General features: G+C 42.6%; 1 protein-coding gene and 1 pseudogene across 6 annotated transcripts in view; one reads left to right on the forward strand and one right to left on the reverse strand.

Annotated features, from left to right (window-relative positions):
- Positions 1–20,330, reverse strand: part of SPECC1 (sperm antigen with calponin homology and coiled-coil domains 1) — a 257,749-nt gene that overhangs the window by 143,887 nt on the left and 93,532 nt on the right. The gene's annotated exons all lie outside the window — the stretch shown is intronic.
- LOC148109028 (U6 spliceosomal RNA) lies at positions 19,910–20,003 on the forward strand (annotated as a pseudogene).

Consider the following 20,330-nt stretch of genomic DNA (forward strand, 5'->3'; position numbering starts at 1 on the left):
ATGCCGAAATAAAGTCCAATTCAATATAAATTTAATTGTAAAATATGAAAATATAAAAGTCCTAGAAGTAAATGTGAATGAATATTTTTGTAATATTGAGGGGGAAGAAAGCCTTTCTTTATCATTCCACTTTTCATTTTAAACAATTTCAAAATCATAGAAAAGTGTATAACACTACAGTGAACACCCTCATATATTTATCACCTACAATTACCAATTGTAAACATTCTACCACTTGCTTTTTATCTCTCTGCCCTTCCATTTTTCTTTTGACATTGAGTCATTTGAAAGTACACTGCAGACATCATGACACTTCACCCGTAAACACTTCCACCATGATCTCCTAAGGCATTCTCCTTCAATAGCATTATCTCATCCAAGAAAAATAATATTTTCAAAATATCATATACTATGTAGCCCATATTAAAATTCCCCCAAATGTCTCCAAAATCTATGTATTTTTAAACAACAGGATCCAATCAATGTTAAATACTGGGTAAACAAGGCACAACCTTGATCAATGAGTTTGAGATGCTGATAGAGGCTGCCTGATAAAACCATTTTAAAGGAGGCTGGGGCACCTGGGTGGCTCTGTTGGTTGGGCGTCTGACTTCGGCTCAGGTCATGATCTCAGGGTCCTGGCATGGAGCCCCACATTAGGCTCCCCGCTCAGTGGGGAGTCTGCTTCTCCCTCTCCCACTGCCCCTCCCCCTGTTCATATTCTCTCAAGTAAGTAAATAAAATCTTTTTAAAAGTAATTAATTAATAATTACTTTAAAAAAGCAACAGCACAACTCTAAATTCCTATATTTTATATGTGTGATTTCAAATGTAAAGTTATAACTAAGTTGATAACTTCTGTATTTTCTTTTTGGCTTCTTTTTTTTTTAGTAGTCTCCATGCCCAATGTGGGGCTTGAACTCATGACCTTGAGATGGAGAGTCATGTGCTCTACTGACTGAGACAGCCAGGTGCCCCAAATTCTGTATTTTTCTATTTCATCTATTTTTGAAATGTTTATTTAAGGAAGGGAAAAAAAAGGTTTTTAGAAATAGTCATTGAATATAAAGATCCCCTGATGTTCAGACATACACAATAAAATAATTTATACATGGGCCCATTTTTATTAAAAAATACTATATGATGTTGTCCATATTCATGCATATGGAAATACATTCGGACATGTATACAACAAATTACTACAAATAACTATATCTGAAGAAACAGAATTATAGAGGACTTTCTTTTTCTATAGCAAGTACCTCTAATACCTTAACAATAAACATAATTTACTTTTATGATCAGAGAACACAAAAAAGAAAAAATGTGCATATCCTTAAACCCAGCAATTTGAGTTCTAGGAATGTATTCAAAAGAAATAATTGCAAATATATATAAACATCTCGCTTCCAAGATAATGATTCTTAATGTTTATTGAGAAATAATCCCATGCCAGGAACTATTTCAATGACTTTATGTATTTTAACTTACTCAACTCCTTACCAAAATCCAACAAGATAAATCTATTTTTTTTACCCAAACTAAAGATTAGAAAATGACCAAGACGGTAAATAACTTGGCCAGGGTTACTTAGCTATGAAGTGGCGGAGTCAGGATTCGGACCTGGGTCAGGGGTCCCCTAGACCATCACCAGGTTTGGAGATTCGCTAGGAGGACTGGTGGGACTCAGCATGTAGTTGGGCTCATGGCTAGGGCTTACTCCAGGGAGAGGAAACAAAAAAGGGAAAGGACCCATGGGACAGGCCAAAAAGGAAACCAGCCAGATGCAAGCTTCCAGATAAAGGAGTCATACGGAGTAGCCTCAATTCCTCCAGCAACAGGTTGGGACAACACAAGTATGGTGGTGTAGAAGAGAGAAGCTCACCAGAGACTCAGCGGCCAGGTTTTTATTGGGGTCCAGGCCCATAGGCACGAAATAAACTCCAGACTTTCAGAAGGAAAGCAGGTGTTCAGCATCATAAGCCACAGTGTTTGCACTGACACTTTCAGCCCAGTGAGCCTGGCCTATCAGTCAGGGTGCTGGAAACCATTCTGAAGTCCAAGTTCCCAGAAGCCAGCCAAGCGTCAACCTTGCAAGCAGCCTTTCTAAGGATAGCAGGCCTGCTACATTCACTTTTTTCTGCACAGTACCCTTTCCATTTAACTCTAGAGTCTGTGTTCTTAACAACTGTCCATTGCTTCCCTTCTGTTTGCAATAGCAAAAACCTTCAATGTTGAGCACAAGCAGCCTAGTTAAATAAATTATCATACAGCCACACAATGGCATCCTATGCGGTCTCTAAAACCACGTGACAGATGTATTAAGTGATAAAGCAGAACAGTGTATATATTAAGAATATAATTCTCTTTTTTTGTACATTAACAAACAAAAATTATCTGTATACAAACACCTAGATAAGCAGGAAAGGGTTTGGAAAATTATTCCTCAAATTTCTGGTTAGTGGTGGCTCTTTTTGAGTGGGTATGATTTTTATGTCTTTTATGTCCTTTTTTTTGACTGTCCATATATTTTAAATTTTGTTCTGATGTGCATATACTGTTTTTTGCTTTACAATTAAAAAAAATCATTTTGAAAAAAATCACATATATTCTTAAAATCATTTTAGGTAAAATTGCTTATGTTACCAAAAGATTCTTTAGTTTCTAGGAGGATTCTTTAAAAAATTATTAATCCAGGGGCGCCTGGGTGGCACAGTGGTTAAGCGTCTGCCTTCGGCTCAGGGTGTGATCCCGGCGATCTGGGATCGAGCCCCACATCAGGCTCTTCTGCTATGAGCCTGCTTCTTCCTCTCCCACTCCCCCTGCTTGTGTTCCCTCTCTCGCTGGCTGTCTCTATCTCTGTCGAATAAATAAATAAAATCTTAAAAAAAATAAAAAAAATATTAATCCAGCACATATACTTATTTAATATATACTCATTGCTTCTCTATAACAGTGTTAAGAATTGGGCTTAATCTGAAGGTGGTACCATGAGACAGTTCATATTTGTACTAAACACCAAAGTGTCCATCCGCTATTTTGTAATAACATAACATCAAACTTTAATTTTAAACATTTATTATAAGAAACATAAAATAATCAAAATTAGAAATATAATGATTCTCTATGTACCTGACAACCCAATTTCAACAATTAGCAATTCATGCTCAATCTAGTTTCATCTACCATTATCCACTTCTCTATCCTCAGTTATTTTGAAACAAATCCCAGATATTCTATTTCATTGGTAAATATTTCAGTATGTATTCTTAAGGATAAGGACTCCTTAAAAAAAAAAAAAACAATTCCATTATCCCAACTGAAAAAAAATAATTTCTTATCAAATTGCTAATCAGAGTTCAACTTTCCCCTTGTGCCTGGATTTTTAAAAATCATGATTCATACCACTACACACCTATCAGAACAGTGAAAGCCCAAAACACTGACAATATCAAATGCTGGTGAGGCTGGTGGTAGAGCAACAGGAATGCTCTGGGGCATTGCTCTTGGGAATGCCAAGTGGTACATGCACCTGGGAAAAGAGTTCAGCAGCTTCTTACAAAACTAAACATATCCTTACCACACAACCCATCAGTAACGCTCCTTGGCATTCACCCACGTGAGCTGGAAAGTTACGTTCACACGAAAACCTGCACACAAATGTTGCCGGCAGCTTTATTCATAATTGCCAAAACTTGAAAGCAATCAGGATGTTGAATGGATGAATGGACATACAAACTGTGGTCCATCCAGACAACGGAATGAATATCATTCAATGCTAAGAAAGAAATGAGCTATTAAACCACGAGAAGACATGGAGGAATCTTAAACGCACATTGCAAGTAAAGGAAGCCAGTGTGGAAAGATATATACTATATGATTCCAACTATATGACTTTCTAGAAAAGGCAAGACTATGGAGACAGTAAAAAGATCAGTGGTTGCTAGGTGTTTTGAAGACAGGGAAAGATGACTTAGATGGAGCACAGGGTATTTTCGAGGCGGTGAAACTACTCTGTATGATACTCCAATGGTAGATACACATCATTATGCATTTGTCAAAACCCATGGAATATACACCACAAAGAGTGAACCCTAATATAAACTTTGGGCTCTAGTTAATAATAATGGATCTCTATTGGCTCACCAATTGTAACAAATGTACCACACTAATGCAAGTTATTAATGACTGGGGGGATTGGGGGTGATGGTGAGGGGTATATGGGAACTTTCTGTATTTTCCACTCATTTTTCTGTAAACCTAAAACTGCTTTAAAAAATAAAGTCTATTCCTTTGGGAAAAAAATCATGATCCAAAAAAAATTACCTCAAACTCAAAACAGCAACACCACAACACAGATATAACAGTCACTGGGCTATCAAGACTGTCAGCCCCTTCCTACTTCAGTCTTGTCAGAGAACTCCCTGGACGTGACACTGATGGAGAGAGAGAATCTTAGTGACACAGTCCAGGCCAATCATGGTGATTCCATTCTCCATGCTAGCCACTGGGTTAAGGATGCTATGTGACTCAGTTCTGGCCAACAACACAAGGGGAGGTATGCTGGTGGGAGGGTAAGGGAAAATTCTCTTGCCCTTAAAGGGACGAGCTGAAAGAGAAGCTCTGCTTCCAGTGGACATTGTCATCTCAGCCCAAGATCACCAGAACTTCAGCAGCCATCTTGAGATGGCCAGGGGAGCTAGCCAGAGGGCCACGCCAACACGGTCAGAACGGTAGACCAGAAAGACGGAAAGAACCTGGACTCCTGCTGGTGTTACTGTGCGCTCACATTAAACAACTTGTGAGTCACCTACCTTTTCTTTTGTTATACGACATAGTCTATAGTTCCTTAGTGTGGAAGTCCAGCTGAATCAGCTATGATCTGACCTAGCAGCTGTTCTCTTTCTCCTCTTAAAAGTAAAAGACTCAGGTTCAGGGAAATTAAGCTATCTTGCCCAGGGAGATATAGATTAAAAGTAAGGAGCTGGAACGTAATTCAGGTCTGTTTTCTCCACAGCACTTGTTTTTGTTTTTTCCTGTCTATTCCTCTTTGCCACCAGTAGAAGCTGGGCACCAAATCTTCAGAGAGGCCAATATTTCAGGATTTAGAAAAGCAAATGGTTTCTTGCAATAAGGAACTATAAACTGTGAATGAAAATCTTGGAAATCCTTCTTGAATTACAGAAAACACGTTTTTTTTGTCCTCAGCAGGGCTTAACTTAAATATGAATAAACACTGCTACAATCTAAATAAGATGGAGATATGATAATTAGCACTATAAAACCCTAAACGCAAAAATTCCCATCGTCTGTACTTGTCTCAGCCACTGACTCATTAGTGACCATGCTGAGGCCACCCTCTGAGCAAATGAGAGCTTTATTATCTACCCACGACCTTCCCTGGGAGCTTGGCATAAATAATAAAAGAATCATCATTGGCCTTCAAGATTCTGAAGTTCACGTGTGCGTGAAAGAAAAGCCTAGGCTGAAGACCTACCTATATACTTACATAACCTAATGTTTCCGTTGGCTGCACAAGTCTAGGAGTAGAAATGGGGTCATGTTAGCAGCATCAAATGGTATTTTCCTGGCTCTAGCTATTCACCAGTATAACTTGACCTTCATCCCTACAGCAAAGTTCCCTTCATTTATTTCTGGGAGTCCCAGGAGTGTGGCAGCTTCCAAGTTCTCAAAGCAAGAACTCGGTGCACTTGCAGCACGCGTTCCCTATGTTCTGTCGTCTACAGAGCTCCCTCGGGAGGTCCAGCTGCCGCAGCCTCCACCTTCCACTCAACTGCACAAGGAGGCTCCCCATCGCCAGTGCTCCCCACTCCTGCTCCTCAGGCCAGGCCTGCCCCCCACCCAGTGCTGCTGGGGCCCACGGCTTCTGTCCTCATGGGGCCACAGGACGCCCCTGCCACAAGTCTCCTCCCAAGGACTACCCATGTCTGGCTTGGACTTCCACTGCACCCAAAGCTGCCTCCTTGGCTTGGTGACTACGTCTGTAATTATCTTTGTAGCTGTATCAATGCTGAGACAGATGCTGGGAAAGATAATCACCATAGCTTAACCCTGTTTGCTTCTGAGAGGTGGCATTCTGGATCATGCTTAACTTTCTTTGTACTTTTCTACGTTGTGTTTCAAGCTATTAAGCCTTCATAATTTCAATAAAAACAATGTCATTTTTCTCACCAAAAACTTTTCGTTACCCAAAATAATAATGTAAGTGGCTCTATGTGCCCTATACCGAATATAACAGGAGACGAGATTTTCCTTGCCTTAGGGGAGCTTAGATTGCTTTTTCAATAAATACTACCCAGTATCTGTTTTATACATGACCCGACACCATTCAAGTTTTCCATCTTCTGATGGAGGGGGGAAACCTCAACGTTTTTTTTTTTAAGTTTATTTATTTTTTTAAATTAATCTCTACACCCAACATGGGGCTTGAACTCACGACCAAGAGATCAAGAGTCACATGCTCTTCCAGCTGAGCCAGCCAGGCGCCCCCAAACCTCAACTTTCTTAAATAACGCAAGGGCCAAGTTGCTAAACAGAGGCCAGGCTCACACAAAGGAAAACCAAGAGAAACGTGAGCATGGGGAGTCAAGGAGGGAGTTAACAGAATTTCGTAACTATCAGAGGCAAAGTTCCTCAGGCAGATGGCATGTATGCTGGTCTAAGTCATCATTCCAGTGATAAAAGGTGACGAGAAAAATCCAAGGAAGGATCTGTGAGGACAGAAAGCAGATTAGCGGTTGCCTGGAGCTGGGGACGAAACAGGGATTGCCTGGGACGGCACAAGGGATCTTTCTGGGATGACAGAAATGTTCTCCAGCTCGGCTGTGGCACATGGTTGTCAGTCAGTCAGTTTACTAAAAATCACTGGACCGCACATTTTAGATGAGGGGATTTTATGATATGTACATTATACTTCAGTAAAGCTGTTTTTTTGTTTTGTTCTGTTTTTTTCTTCGAGTCGAGGGAGATAAATGGATGAGCCTTCAAGATTCTACGTATTATTTCCAAACTAAAAAGAGTCCGGTCCTCACTCTGAATCAATTAGCATGACTGAAGCCTGAGGGGTGCTTCGCTGCCAGGAATAGAGCCTAGAAAGACACAGGCTTTGAAGAAGAGATAAAGGGGAAAAAAGAGAGGCATCACCTACACTCTGGAGAGGCTTGCTTCCTGAATGTGCTGCCAGCAGGCCCGACGGCCGGAGTTCCGCTCAAAGCAACAGAGCATTATTAGACAGGGGAGACAAACAGTACAAGGCGGCATATGGCGAGCATCTTACAGAAATTTCCATGCGATGTTGCAGGGGACGCCTAAAAGAGAAAAGGCACATCCTGTTGTGAGATCAAGAAAGGCTTTGTGCAGGAGGTTCTCTTGGGAGCTGTTCCCTTCACAATGAACAGCATTTCTGTCAATGTCCAGAGTGGCAGCGGGGGGCAGGGGGCAGGGGAGGGAGGCGCCTGGCATGGACATGCGCATCCCGGGTGAGCAAGGCCCCGGCCGCCGGGCCGCGTCTTTGTTCACCAGGGTGAACAAAGGCTTGATTGTGAGAAAGTCCTGAATGTGTTCAGAGAATAAACCACCCTGTGGCCTGGGATTGGAGCTCAAGGCGCAAGCAGGGAGCACGCTGAGGCTGCACGGGGGTCACGCCGAATCAAGGCAAGGGGTTTGCCTTGGCTCCTCACCCAGTGGAGAAGGCCCAAAGGTGCTGGAGCAGAGAAGTGGTGTGAGGAGAGCTGCGGTGGAGTTAGGTGACTCCGGTGATACAAAACTTGCTCCCTCGCACACTGTCTACCTACCGTTTCACATTTCACCGATTCACCAAAATAACCAACGTGCTCCCTTTTGATAAGACATAACAAGGCCCCGGGCAAGATGAACACGGTTGGTCGGTAGGCCGGTCTCCCCAACAGCAGGGCACTTCTGCTGCCTCTAGCTGGATTGTCTGCCTACGAAGGGTCAAGTGTGTTTGTTCCAAACCTGTGTATGCCAGTCATACTAGTGGTTTTATTTACATCACTGAATGATTATGTAAACCAATAAAATATGAACACAGAGAGCGAGGCATTGTTTCTTCAAAAGCCACAGTGAATGCTCTGAAAAGACTCCACGGAGGTGTCTCAGGATTGCCTGGCGCAGCTATAAACGAGTAGGGGAACGTTTGTAAACATGGGAGAGGATTCTACACACAGTTTTCTTCTGAGGCATCTAAGCTCTTGCTTCCCGCCCCCCCCCCAAATAAGTAAAATAAAGAAACTAAAACTGAAAATCACGGAAGGCGTATTACGAGAGTGAAAAGATATGAAAGAGCTCCAAGCAACAGGTCTGCACTAAGAAAATGCCTTGGCCCTGGAACGAGAGATCAGGGAATGAATAGACCCTTGTCTGTTTTAGGTGAAAACAGAATGTTTCAAGTATACATGTTGCATTTTTTTTTTTTGATTCCCTGATTTAACCGACTTTGCCCGATTAATGGTCCCAAACTGGTCCCAGTCGCACAGGACAAGAGTATACAGCAGGTATTCACAGCAATGCAATCCTGCCAGGAGGCCTCTGTGCTCGAGGTGGGCAATGCGAGGCTGGCCTGGCTCAGGGGAAGCCAGAGGAAAGGCAAAGTGGACAGATGCAGCAGGCAAAGACAGTTCCACATGGAAGGGAAGGAAGGTACCCGAGAGCCCGCGAGGATTTACCTGTGTGACAGGGAAATGGCCCCGCAGTCGGGGTGAGCCCAGATGCTCGGGGAAGCAGGGAAGAAACTCTGCAACGAGGGCGGTGAGTTTCACCGAGACAAATGCGATGGGGACACAACGTGAAATCACCGAGACCAGAGACCCCCGCTGCTTTGTTAACCACTGCACCCCTGGAACCCAGAAAGATGCCTGGAGCCCAGTACACACTCTACTGGTCAAAGGAGCGAATGGACGGACACACACGTAGAATGTCCACGAGACATTTTCAGCAGACAGTTGGGAGGAAGATTTCTGGAATGCAGGGTGCAAGTCGGGGCAGGGGGCAGGCTTGGGGGTCATCAAGGACCTCGTCTGACTCGCCATCCAAGGGCCTGGAATGGTGTCTCCCACATGGAAAGAGACAAGAGGAAATAGCGAAGTGGAGGTCTCTGACCCTCATAGCAACCCCATTCAGGGTTCAAAAGGACTTTAATGAAGATCTTAATCCTATCACCCAACAACATCTCCGCTAGAGAGTTGCTTGTCTAGAATGAATACCTCTGTAGCAATAACAGGGAATTCTTGATTTCCTGGGGCAACACACTTCTTTGCTATGAGAACATTCTTCCATATATTAAGTCAAAACCTGGCCCGAATTTTACTGCCTGGAACCAGAAAGGAAAAGTTTCATTCTACCAAAAAAAAAAAGGAATTGGATGGACAGCGCGCAAGTGACGGTAACTTTGGAATCTCGAGAAACAAAGCTGACGGAGTCTGGGCAAGAAACCCCTGAGCCTAAGGCACGTAGACTTTTTTATTTTAATTGCCATAATTCCTAAGTGGGAAATTCTGTTAGGGAAGACGGTTTGAGGGGGAAATCCCATTTTATAAAAACATCTACAGTTCAGGTTCTGCTCTTGGTTCCCCGTAGATACCATTTTATTTCCCGAGCTGGGTGTTGTGATACAGACAAGAAAACAGATGCGGGGAGGCTAAGCAGCTTGTCCACAGCCACACGTGATGCTTCTCCAAGGCGGGCCTCTGAGCCCCAGTGACTCACGGATACGAGATACCGACTGAAGAGGAAGGGGGAGGGTCCAAAACAGCTGGTGTCAAAGTACAGTTACTGGGCGCCTGGGTGGCTCAGTCAGTGAAGTGTCTGCCTTCGGCTCAGGTCATGATCCCGGGGTCCTGGGATCGAGCCCCGTGTCGGGCTCCCTGCTCAGCAGGGAGTCTGCTTCTCCCTCTCCCTCTCCCTCTGCCTGCTGCTCCCTCTGCTTGTGCTCTCTCTCAAATAAATAAATAAAATCTTAAAAAAAAAAAAAAAAAAGGAAAGTATAGTTATTCACGATGTGCCCCGGCAAACATGAGGGCATGTCCAACCTGAAAAATAGGACACACAGCCTTGGATGAGTAAGAAGTTGGCAGAAACCTATATACAAAAATGGCCTGGAAAGCTGACCCTAAAAAGGAGCTGAGGTTGGCTGCAAATGGTGAGAAGGGAAGCTACCAGGCTGCCCTTGCCGCTCTGCCTGAAATTCTGTCTTCGCTCCTGCACGCACACCCCCAGAATGGTCTCTGCCCTGCCAAAGGGAGGTCAAACCTCAGTGCGAGGAAACTGCAGTCTGAGAAAACCCCCGAAGGAGCTTAGATGTCCTGGCCCCGGGGGAAATTACGACCCCAAATGCTGAGCTAACTCGTGAATGAGGTCAGCAACTGCTGTCAGTAGCCACCGACAAATGACAAAACGGTGGCAGAGAGATACCAACCCAGAGCGAGGTGGCTCCCCAGGATGGAATGATCTTCGAAGAACACTGCTCAGAGAGGAAGCGCGGGTGCAGAATGCTGATGTACATTTGCCCCCATTCACAGCGGGTACCCCTAGAAGCGGAGCAGGCTGCCAGAGGCTACCACACCCGGCAAGCAGGGTGGCCGGGCAAAGGGGTGAGGGGCAAAACTCTTCACTATGCCCTTCCCGTTTTGAATTGTGTGAACTGTGTTATCTATTCGAAAAGGAAGTAAGTAAAAATATAAATAAATAAATTAATTAGTTAATTAATATTTCACCTGATGAAAACCTGGAGTTCGGTAGAAGAGATGAGTAGAGGGATGGCTTGTAGGGGCCTAGAAAGAGATCACCAGGTGCCCGTATGGGCTAACTAGGAAAACTCACTGAGAATGAGCCATACTGCTCTAGGACCCTTTCCACTTGCTTTGTTTCTTTTTCTTTTTTGTTATTATTATTTTTTAAAAATTTCAAGTAATCTCTGCACCCCACGTGGGGCTCGAACTCACAACCCCAAGATCAAGCGTTGCATGCTCTTCCGACGGAGCCAGCCGGGCGCCCCTCCGCTTGCTTTCATTTCAAAATCCACAGACCTGGCTACAGCCTAGGGCAGGAGTGGTGGTGGAGGTGGTGCATTACTCTGCTTGAGGTCACACAGGTGACCACAGGTGTGGCAGGAAGGTTCCATGTGATCCTTCTCAGAGTCTTGCTGTCGCTCCACTGACTCTGCATAAGCCTTGTCTTCCACTTCTCTGGCCTCAAGCTCACATGTAGCTTCTAATGCAATTCCCTGCCCAGAGACTATCAAAGATATGTTGATTTAACCGATGATAAATTTCTTGGCTTAATGGTCCAAAACTAATTCCTACAGCATAAAACCACCACAACTGGGCTGTCTTTTGGGATGGATGAAATAAGGATAAATATCCCATCCAACAGCATTAAGGAAATCGGGACTATGTTCGGTTGGGGGGGTACCAACCGTGCACACTCTACTCTGTACTGTAATCGGCTTGGAAACAATACTTTCCACAGTAGGAAACTCGTTTTTGATATGGAAATCAATATGCAAACAAAGACAATTCACCAGCAAGTTCAGTCGTCCACACAAACTTTCGGGGAGAGAGACTACAATACTGTATTCCTGTGTGTCGGCAGCCAGGAAAAGCAGCAGAAGAGAACAGAGCTGATCATGTTTTCCATTGAGCCACTTGAACATTTCAGAAGGTCATGGCCAAGTTCAAGGACTGGAACTTTAATGTTCCATGAATTCAGTGGAAAGACCTCCGGTTTCCCTTCCATCCAACGTGATGATTACACAGACCCAGAAAAGGGGAACTTTCTTCTGGAACATAAAACTTGCCCTACAGTGGGACCCTCTCATTCCTTCCCTTTTCTGCTCTTCCAGAATGAAGCCTGGGGAATTGGTAGCAGGGCACACTGTTCCGACCATGAACCAGCTCGAACTAAAGGAACAATGCCCGTGATCACTGTCTTAGAAGAGTAAATTAATGCAGACATTTAGAAGGGGCATCTGACCCCATGAAAGGACTTTAGTCACAGTGTTCGAGCAGAAAGGACAGTCAGAGAGGAGAATGTCCTCACCCCCCACGTTCAGCGCTATACCCGTAGAATGCCTGAGTTTTCACGATGACCCCTGCCATAGTTATTCGGTGAATCGTCTACTTTTCAGCTAACAGACACTGATTGGTTATTAACATAAACGTCCATCATCGGTAATATACTATCCCTGTTATGGACGTATTATTACCCCAACCCATAATCCAATCTTCTCTCCTGGCGTCGGCGTCACTTGGTTTAAGTGAACTGAAACTTACTGGGAACGTGGTGGTTTTGATTAAATACTGCAGAGAGAGTGTAAATTTCTGAATTGTTTTAAGAGTAATAAAGGAGAAAATATTAACCTACTGAGTGGTAGTGGGGTGTCCAGCCATATTATATTTGCTTTACATCATGACTGTTGATTTTATAATATTGAATCCCTTGTTCCCTTCAGATTCCTAAAGGAGACTTTTTTTTTTTAATGTTTCAGCCCCAGAAAGAGTTGTGTGTTTCATTAATAACTGGCTTCTTTTCATTTTGTCCCCATGAATCAGGTTTCCCTCTTTCTTCTGGCTGCTAAGAAACCTAGTGCCAAGCTCGCAGCCTCCCACGGGGCACTTGGGATAATCGTGTCATCGGCACATGGGGAGCTGTGGTTTTTAACCAGCCAGCCCGTTTCTTCTAAGTTGTCAAATTCGTGTGTACAGTGATTCGTAGTATTCCTTTTGCTCTTCCTCAGTCTGCAGGGTTGGTGGTGATAATCCTATTTTGTTCCATCTTGGTCATCTGTATTTTCTCTTTTCTTCTCTGTCAGTCTTGCTGGAGGTTTGTCAACTTTACTGATCTTTCTGAGAACCAGCTCTTTGTGGGTGGGGCGCCTGGGTGGCTCAGTCAGTTAAGTGTCTGACTCTTGGTTTTGATTTTGGCTCAGGTCTTGATCTCAGGGTTGTGAATTCAAGCCCTGTGTTGCGCTCCACAGTGGGTGTGGAGCCTACTTAAAAAAAAAAAAAAAAAGAAGAACCAGCTCTTTTTCTCTTTAATTTTTCTCTGTGGTTTTTCTGTTTCCAGTTGTATTGCTAGTTTTCTCTTATCTCTATTATTTGTCTGTAAAATGAAGCAAATCTTACCCGTTGCACAGAGTTATGAGATTTAAACAAAATGACACGTATAAGAACCTAGAGCAGCACCTGAAATATGGGTATTCTTATAAAATGTGATTCACCACCCTCCCCACCTACAAATATCTTCCTTAATAGAATCCCCTACTTAGGAATTACAGCGGTTAAAAAAAGAGTCTCCCTACAGCAGTGCCTGGAGTATCTTGCTCGGGGTTTCAGTCTTTGCTTTCCTGAGATATGTTTTTTTCCCTCAGGATTATACTTGACTCAAGGTCATGTCTAGATGTACACCTCGAATGACACGTCTACACGTTACGTATAACACTAAGAGTACCAACCCCCTGCACAGTCGAAAATGTGTGTATAACTCTCGACTCCCCAAAACTTCACTACTCTTGTTGGCCGGAAGCCTTACTGATAACATAAACAGTCAATTAACACATATCTTGTATGTTATTATGTATTACATACTGCATTCTTGCAATGAGGTAAGCTAGAGAAATGCAAATGGTATTAAGAAAATCATAAGAGAGGAGCCTCGGTGGCTCAGTTTGGTTAAGTGTTAGACTCTTGGTTTCGGTTCAGGTCATGATCTCAGAGTCGTGAGATTGAGCCCCGAGTCGGGGCTCACTCAGGGCAGAGTCTGCTTGAGATTCTCTACCTCTAATTTGCCCCCTCCCCCTGCTCGTGCATGCACACACTCTCTCTCTTTAAAATAAATAGAATTTTAAAAATATCATGAGAGAAAATACATTTATAATACTGTACTATATTTATAAAAAAAATCTGCATATAAGCAGATGGGCGCGGTTCAAACCTGTGTTCAAGGGTTAACTGTATACAACCTTAAGATTCCCAAGAAATCTAAATTAAAAAATCTAGAACTAGTGAGTTCAGCAAGTTCGCAACATACAAGATAAACATACGAAAATCAATTGCACTTCATTATTCTAGCCATGAACACCAAAATTAAATATATGGTCACATAACATTTACAATTGCTAAAAAAAAAAAAAAAAGAAGAAGAAGAAAAGAAAGAAAGAAATAGGTGTAAATCTAACAAAACAGGTTTAGGATTTGTATGCTAAGAACTAGAAGATACTGCTGAAATAAACCAAGATCTAAATGGAGAGACACACCATGTTTGTGTTTTGAAAGACTCAACATAGTAAAGATGTCAGTTCCCAGAAGATCTCTTTGTATATGTAGATAAGATTACTTTAAAATTTAAATGAAAAGTAAAAGGAACTAGACTAGATAAAACAACCGTGGGAAAGAAGAATATCAAAGAATCAGAGTACCCGATTTTAAGACTTTTTATATAGCCACAATAATCAGGACCATGAGGTATGGGCAGAGGGATAGACACATAGGTGTATTGTACAACACAGAAAACCCAGAAATAAATCCACACAGATATACCCAACTATCTTTCGACAGAACTGCAAAAGCAATACAGTGGAGGAAGGATACCCCGAATGGTGTTGGAGCAGCTGGACATCCATAGCAAAAAGGTGAACATTGACTTACGTCTCATAATTTATAGAAAAATTAACTAAAATGGATCCCATCTTTAAACACAAAATGTAAAACTAACACCTTTAGAGAAAAAACATACAAAATCTTCAAGATCTGGAGCTAGGCAAAGGGTTCTTAAACTTAACATCAAAAGCCCAACTCATAAAAGAAAAAAATGGCCAATTGAACTTCATCAAAATGAAAGATTTTGCTCTGTGAAAGACCCTGTTACGAGGGTAAAATTAAGACCAAGTGGAGATTGGGAGAAAATATTTGCAAACCACATATACAACAAAGAACTAGTATCTAGAATATATAATAAGGAACTCACAGGACTTGGCAGAAAAAAAAAATCAAGCACTCCAACTGGGAAATGAGTGAATGACATGAACAAAATACTTCAATGAAGACTTTTGTAATACGATAAGCACATGAAAAGATGTTCAATATCATTAGCCATCAGGGAAATGCAAATTAAAACTACAATGAGGGGTACCTGGAGGCTGTCGGTTAAGCATCTGCCTTCACCTCAGGTCGTGATCCCAGGGTCCTGGGATCGAGTCCCACATCAGGCTCCTTGCTCAGCGGGGAGCCTGCTTCTCCTTCTGCCTGCCACTCCCCTTTCTTGCTCCCACTCTCTCTCTCTGACAGATAAATAAATAAAATCTCAAAAAAAGACACCAAAAACTGGAAACAACTCAGATTCATGGGTGAATCGTTAAACTGTGGTACATCCATACCATGAAATACTATGAAAAAATTAAAAAGGAACAAACTCTTGACTCACACAACAACCTGGATTAATGTCCAGAGAATTATTCTGAATGTAAAAAGCCAGTCCCCAAAGCTTACAGGCTGTATGATTCCATTTCTTTTTTTCTTTTCTTTTCTTTTCTTTTTTAATATTTTATTTATTTATTTAACAGAGAGAGAGAGACAGCCAGCGAGAGAGGAAACACAGGCAGGGGGAGTGGGAGAGGAAGAAGCAGGCTCCCAGCAGAGGAACCCGATGTGGGGCTCGATCCCATAACACCGGGATCACGCCCTGAGCCGAAGGCAGACGCTTAACCACTGTGCCACCCAGGCGCTCCTGATTTCATTTCTATATTCTTGAAATAACGAAGTTGTAGAAATGGAACAGATTAGTGGTTGCCTGGGTTAAGAAGGGGGGGGCGCCTGGGTGGTTCAGTTGGTTAAGTGACTGCCTTTGGCTCAGGTCATGATCCCAGAGTCCCTGGATCGAGTCCCGCATGGGGCTCCCCACTCAGCAGGGAGTGTGCTTCTCCCTCTGACCCTCTCCCCTCTCAGGCTCTCTCTCACTCTCTCAAATAAATGAATACAATTTAAAAAAAAAAAAAAAAAAGAAGAGGATGGGACCACGTTCAGGGAACTGAACGTGGCTATGAAAGGACTACAGGTGGGATCCTTGTGGTGATGGAAATGTTTTATAACCAGGCTGTACTGATGTCAGTATCCCGGTTGTGATATTTTACTACTTTTTTTGCAAGGTGTTACCACTGGGGGAAACTGGGTAAACAGTACAGGGGAATCTTTCTTTAGTATTTCTTACAACTGCATGTGAATCTACAATTATTGCAAAATTAAAAGTTTATTTTCAAAACCTGAAATACATTTTCAACTTTTATATTGACTTTAATTTACATTTTGATGAAAATTTATATAAAAACTATACACTTTGAAAATCATTGCTTTTTTTTTGTTTTGTTTTGTTTTTAAAGATTTGATTTTATTTATTCGACAGAGAGAGACAGCCAGCGAGAGAGGGAACACAAGCAGGGGGAGTGGGAGAGGAAGAAGCAGGCTCATAGCAGAGGAGCCTGATGTGGGGCTCGATCCCATAACGCCGGGATCACGCCCTGAGCCGAAGGCAGACGCCCAACCGCTGTGCCACCCAGGCGCCCCAGAAAATCATTACTTTTTTGTTTTTGAGGATGATTATAAATCATGAAGTGATAAAAATTAGAACGTAGTAATATGGAACATGGGGGGGAAAAGCTGAGGAGAAGAAGAAAAAAAAAAGAACAAACTTTGCCACATAATATTCAATCATTCCTGATAAAAACAATGAAAGTGAGCAAGAAAATTATTTTCATCAAATCCACAACCTAAGGGGTGATCTGAAATCCCGGACACTTCATATTCCTTACTAGGATATTTCATTACTGATCAGAACATGAGGAATAAATAGGAATAAATGAATTCGTATTCTTGCTCCAGGCCTTGCAAAGGCCCGGGTGTGCCTGACCAGCCCACTCTTCTTTCTTAGGACAGGCCAGCACTCTTGCAGGTGAAAACACTGTTTATAGTGATACGAGCCCGGAAGCTAACTCTACTTTACTTAACAACACAAAAACAGTCTTTACACAATGTTACTGTATACTGAGTTTTCTAGGAATGCAACGAACCAGCAAATCGAGGGAAGACGGCCCTTTGCATTGCTCAATTTACCCTGAGCTGCCAGCATTTTAGAGTCATCCGGGTCAACAGTGTGCGGGTGTTTGAACCCTGGACGCTGAGCCCCACCCTGACTCAGACCTGTTTATAGGCACTCAGCCTCGGGCATTTACACATTGAAACAACGTAATACTTGGTTAGAACTTCTTTTCCTTTTATTTCTCCTGTACAATAAAGATAGGGCACGAGACTGATTTCCCCCCAGTAATGTATATAGGTAGATTATACTATCAGTGGATTTCATATCAGGATTTCGAAGGCTGCATTATACAATATTCGTTATTGATAAAAAAAAAAGGGGGGAGGGAGCAGAATCACCCCGTGGAACCTCGCAAGGCGGACCTTCAGAACAAGGCCATGACCAGCCAGCAGCAAGAACAGCGGCGCCAGCACAGGGGGAAGATGGCGCCACCTTCTGGCAGATACCAAAACAACAACGCAACACCAAAACAAAAAACAGAAGGAAAAAAAATGGCAAAATGTACTTCGGGCTCCAGTGCCCTGCCCACTCTCACCCTGGCCGACTCAAAACGTTTCTCCTTCTTCCTTCAACTGGGCATAAAAGACAGGACCTTACACCTCAATGGTATCCTCACAATGGAATCCCTTTTCGTTTCCAATTCTGGACAAACACAGACTTCCCTCTGTAAGGGATGAATCTAGAAAAAACACTAGATGTATATGGGAAATTTTGGAAGTTCATAAAAGGGGAACCACCCGAGAAATGCAGGAGAAATGCACCTGCGAAACAAAGTTATTGGAAGAAATAGGAAATTTTAGAAAATCTCTAATTTGCATCCCCTGTGAAATTCAAGGAGCTTTTATAGCTTTGAAGCTAGAGCAAGAAGTGATGACGAAGAGACAATTTGAGATCAGGGAAATTAGGCTAAAGATTAAAAACACAATAGCTGAAGTACAGAAATGCAAAGTAAAGCATACTAGTGGTAAACTGTGAGAAATAGGAAGACTGGGGCACCTGGGTTAAGACTCTGACTCTTGGTTTCAGCTCAGGTCATGATATCAGGGTCCTGGGATCCAGCCCCATATCAGGCTCCACGCTCAGCACAGAGTCTGCTTGAAATTCTCTCTCCCTCTGCCCTTCCTGCTTATGTGCTCTCTCTCTCTAATAAACAAATAAATCTCAGGGAAGAAAAGAAATCGTAAGATGAGTGAAAGTCATCAAAAGAATCAAAGAAAATATATGATGTGGAAGACATACCCAGGAGACCAAATATACACATATGTGAATCTCCTGAGGGAGAGTCCAGGCTGAAAAGAAAAGCAATAATCAAAGTAATAACAGACCGCCTAGAGGACATTTAATCAATCCGTCCCCAATCCTATTAACAGCTCTGAGCAAAATAGGAAGGAGAGAACTGAACATGCAAACATCATCTCAAGCAAACTTTCTGCATACTATTTAATGGCAAAGGCAGGCACAGTAAAATGAGAACAAGGACATTGCTAGCATTTAATACAACTTGGGTTGCCCACACCACACAGCAGAAATCAGAAATAAAAGACATAACTACTGGATGTCACTTACCATCAGAGAAATTCACACCAAAACTACAGTGAGGTATCACCACCCACCAGTCGGAGTGGATGAAATCAACAACACAAGAAACAACAGGTGTTGGTGAGGATGTGGAGAAAAAGAACCCTCTTGCACTGTTGTTGGGAATGCAAACTGGTGCAGCCACTGTGGAAAACAGTATGGAGTTTCCTTTAAAAGTGAAAAATAGAACTACCCTATGATCCAGGAATCGTACTGGGTATTTACTCAAAAACATGAAAATTCTAATTCAAAAGGATACAGGCACCCCTATGTTTATAGCAGCATTATCTACAAGAGCCAAATTATGGAAGCAGCCCATGTGTCCACTGATAGACGAATGCATAAAGAAAATGTGGTGTGTATATATATATATATATAATGGATATTACTCAGCCATAAGAAAGAAGGAAATCTTGCCATTTGCAATGACAGGGGTGGAGCTAGAGAGTAGAATGCTAAGTGAAATAAGTCAGAGAAAGACAAATGCCATACGATTTCACTCATATGGGGGAAATTTAAGAAATGAAAGAAATAAACAAAGGGAGAAAAAAGAGAGAGAGAGGAAAACCAAGAAACAGACCCTTAACTCTTGAGAACAAACTGGTTGTCACCAGAGGGGAGGCGGGTGGGGAGGACGGATGAAATAGGTGATGGAGATTAACAGCACACTTACCACGATGAGCACTGGGTGATGTATAGAGTTGCTGAGTTACTCTATTGCACATCTCAAACTAAATAACACTGTATGTTAACTACACTGGAATTAAAATGAAAAACTTGACAACGATGAAAAAGTCACAATTACTGGAATGGAGGAGACAAAAAACATTGTTATCTGCAGCTGATATAATCACCCACTTGGAAAACACATGAGAATCAACGGGAAACCATTCATTGAAGGAAACCACGAGCACCAGTAAGGGAGGGAGGGAGTTTTAAAGATTAAATATTAGGAAAGTATCTACTTAAAAAATACAATGAGGGGGCCTGAGTGGCTCAGTTGGTTAAACGTCTGACTCTTGGTTTCTGCTGAGGTCACTATCTGAGGGTCCTGAGTTCGAGCCCCACATCGGGCTCCATGCTCAGTGGGGAGTCTGCTTGAGGATTCTCTCTCTCTCTCTCCATCTTCCCCCCCAACTCCCATGCACATTCTCTCTCTCTTTCTCAAATAAATAAATAAATAAATAAATCTTAAAAAAAAATACGAGTGCTCATGTCAGCAGCACACATTCTAAAATTGGAATGACACAGAGGTTAGTATGGAAGATGACACACAAATTTATGAACCGTTCCATATTTTAAAAAATGACTGGCGGGGGGGGTGCCTGGCTGGCACAGTTGGTAGAGCATACGACTCCTGATCTTGGGATCGTGGGTTCAAGCCCCCGGTAAGGCCTAGAGCTTACTTAAAAAAAATGACTAAGGAATCCCATCCGCATAGTAATAAAAGTAGAAAACCTAGACAGGAAGTCAACACTGAGAGGAGGAAAAGGAGGAGGGGAAGAAGAAGACCAAACTCTACTGAAAGACAAAAAGGGAAACTCAGAGAAATGGAGAGATGGCCACATTTCTGAGTGGAAAGACTATAAAAATGTCAATAGTCTTGGGGGAGAGGCAGGGAGAGCTCC

Source organism: Ursus americanus, chromosome 14, assembly GCF_024610735.1.
Source record: "Ursus americanus isolate L20-20 chromosome 14, mUrsAme1.1.p, whole genome shotgun sequence".
NCBI classification, from domain to species: Eukaryota; Metazoa; Chordata; class Mammalia; order Carnivora; family Ursidae; genus Ursus; species Ursus americanus.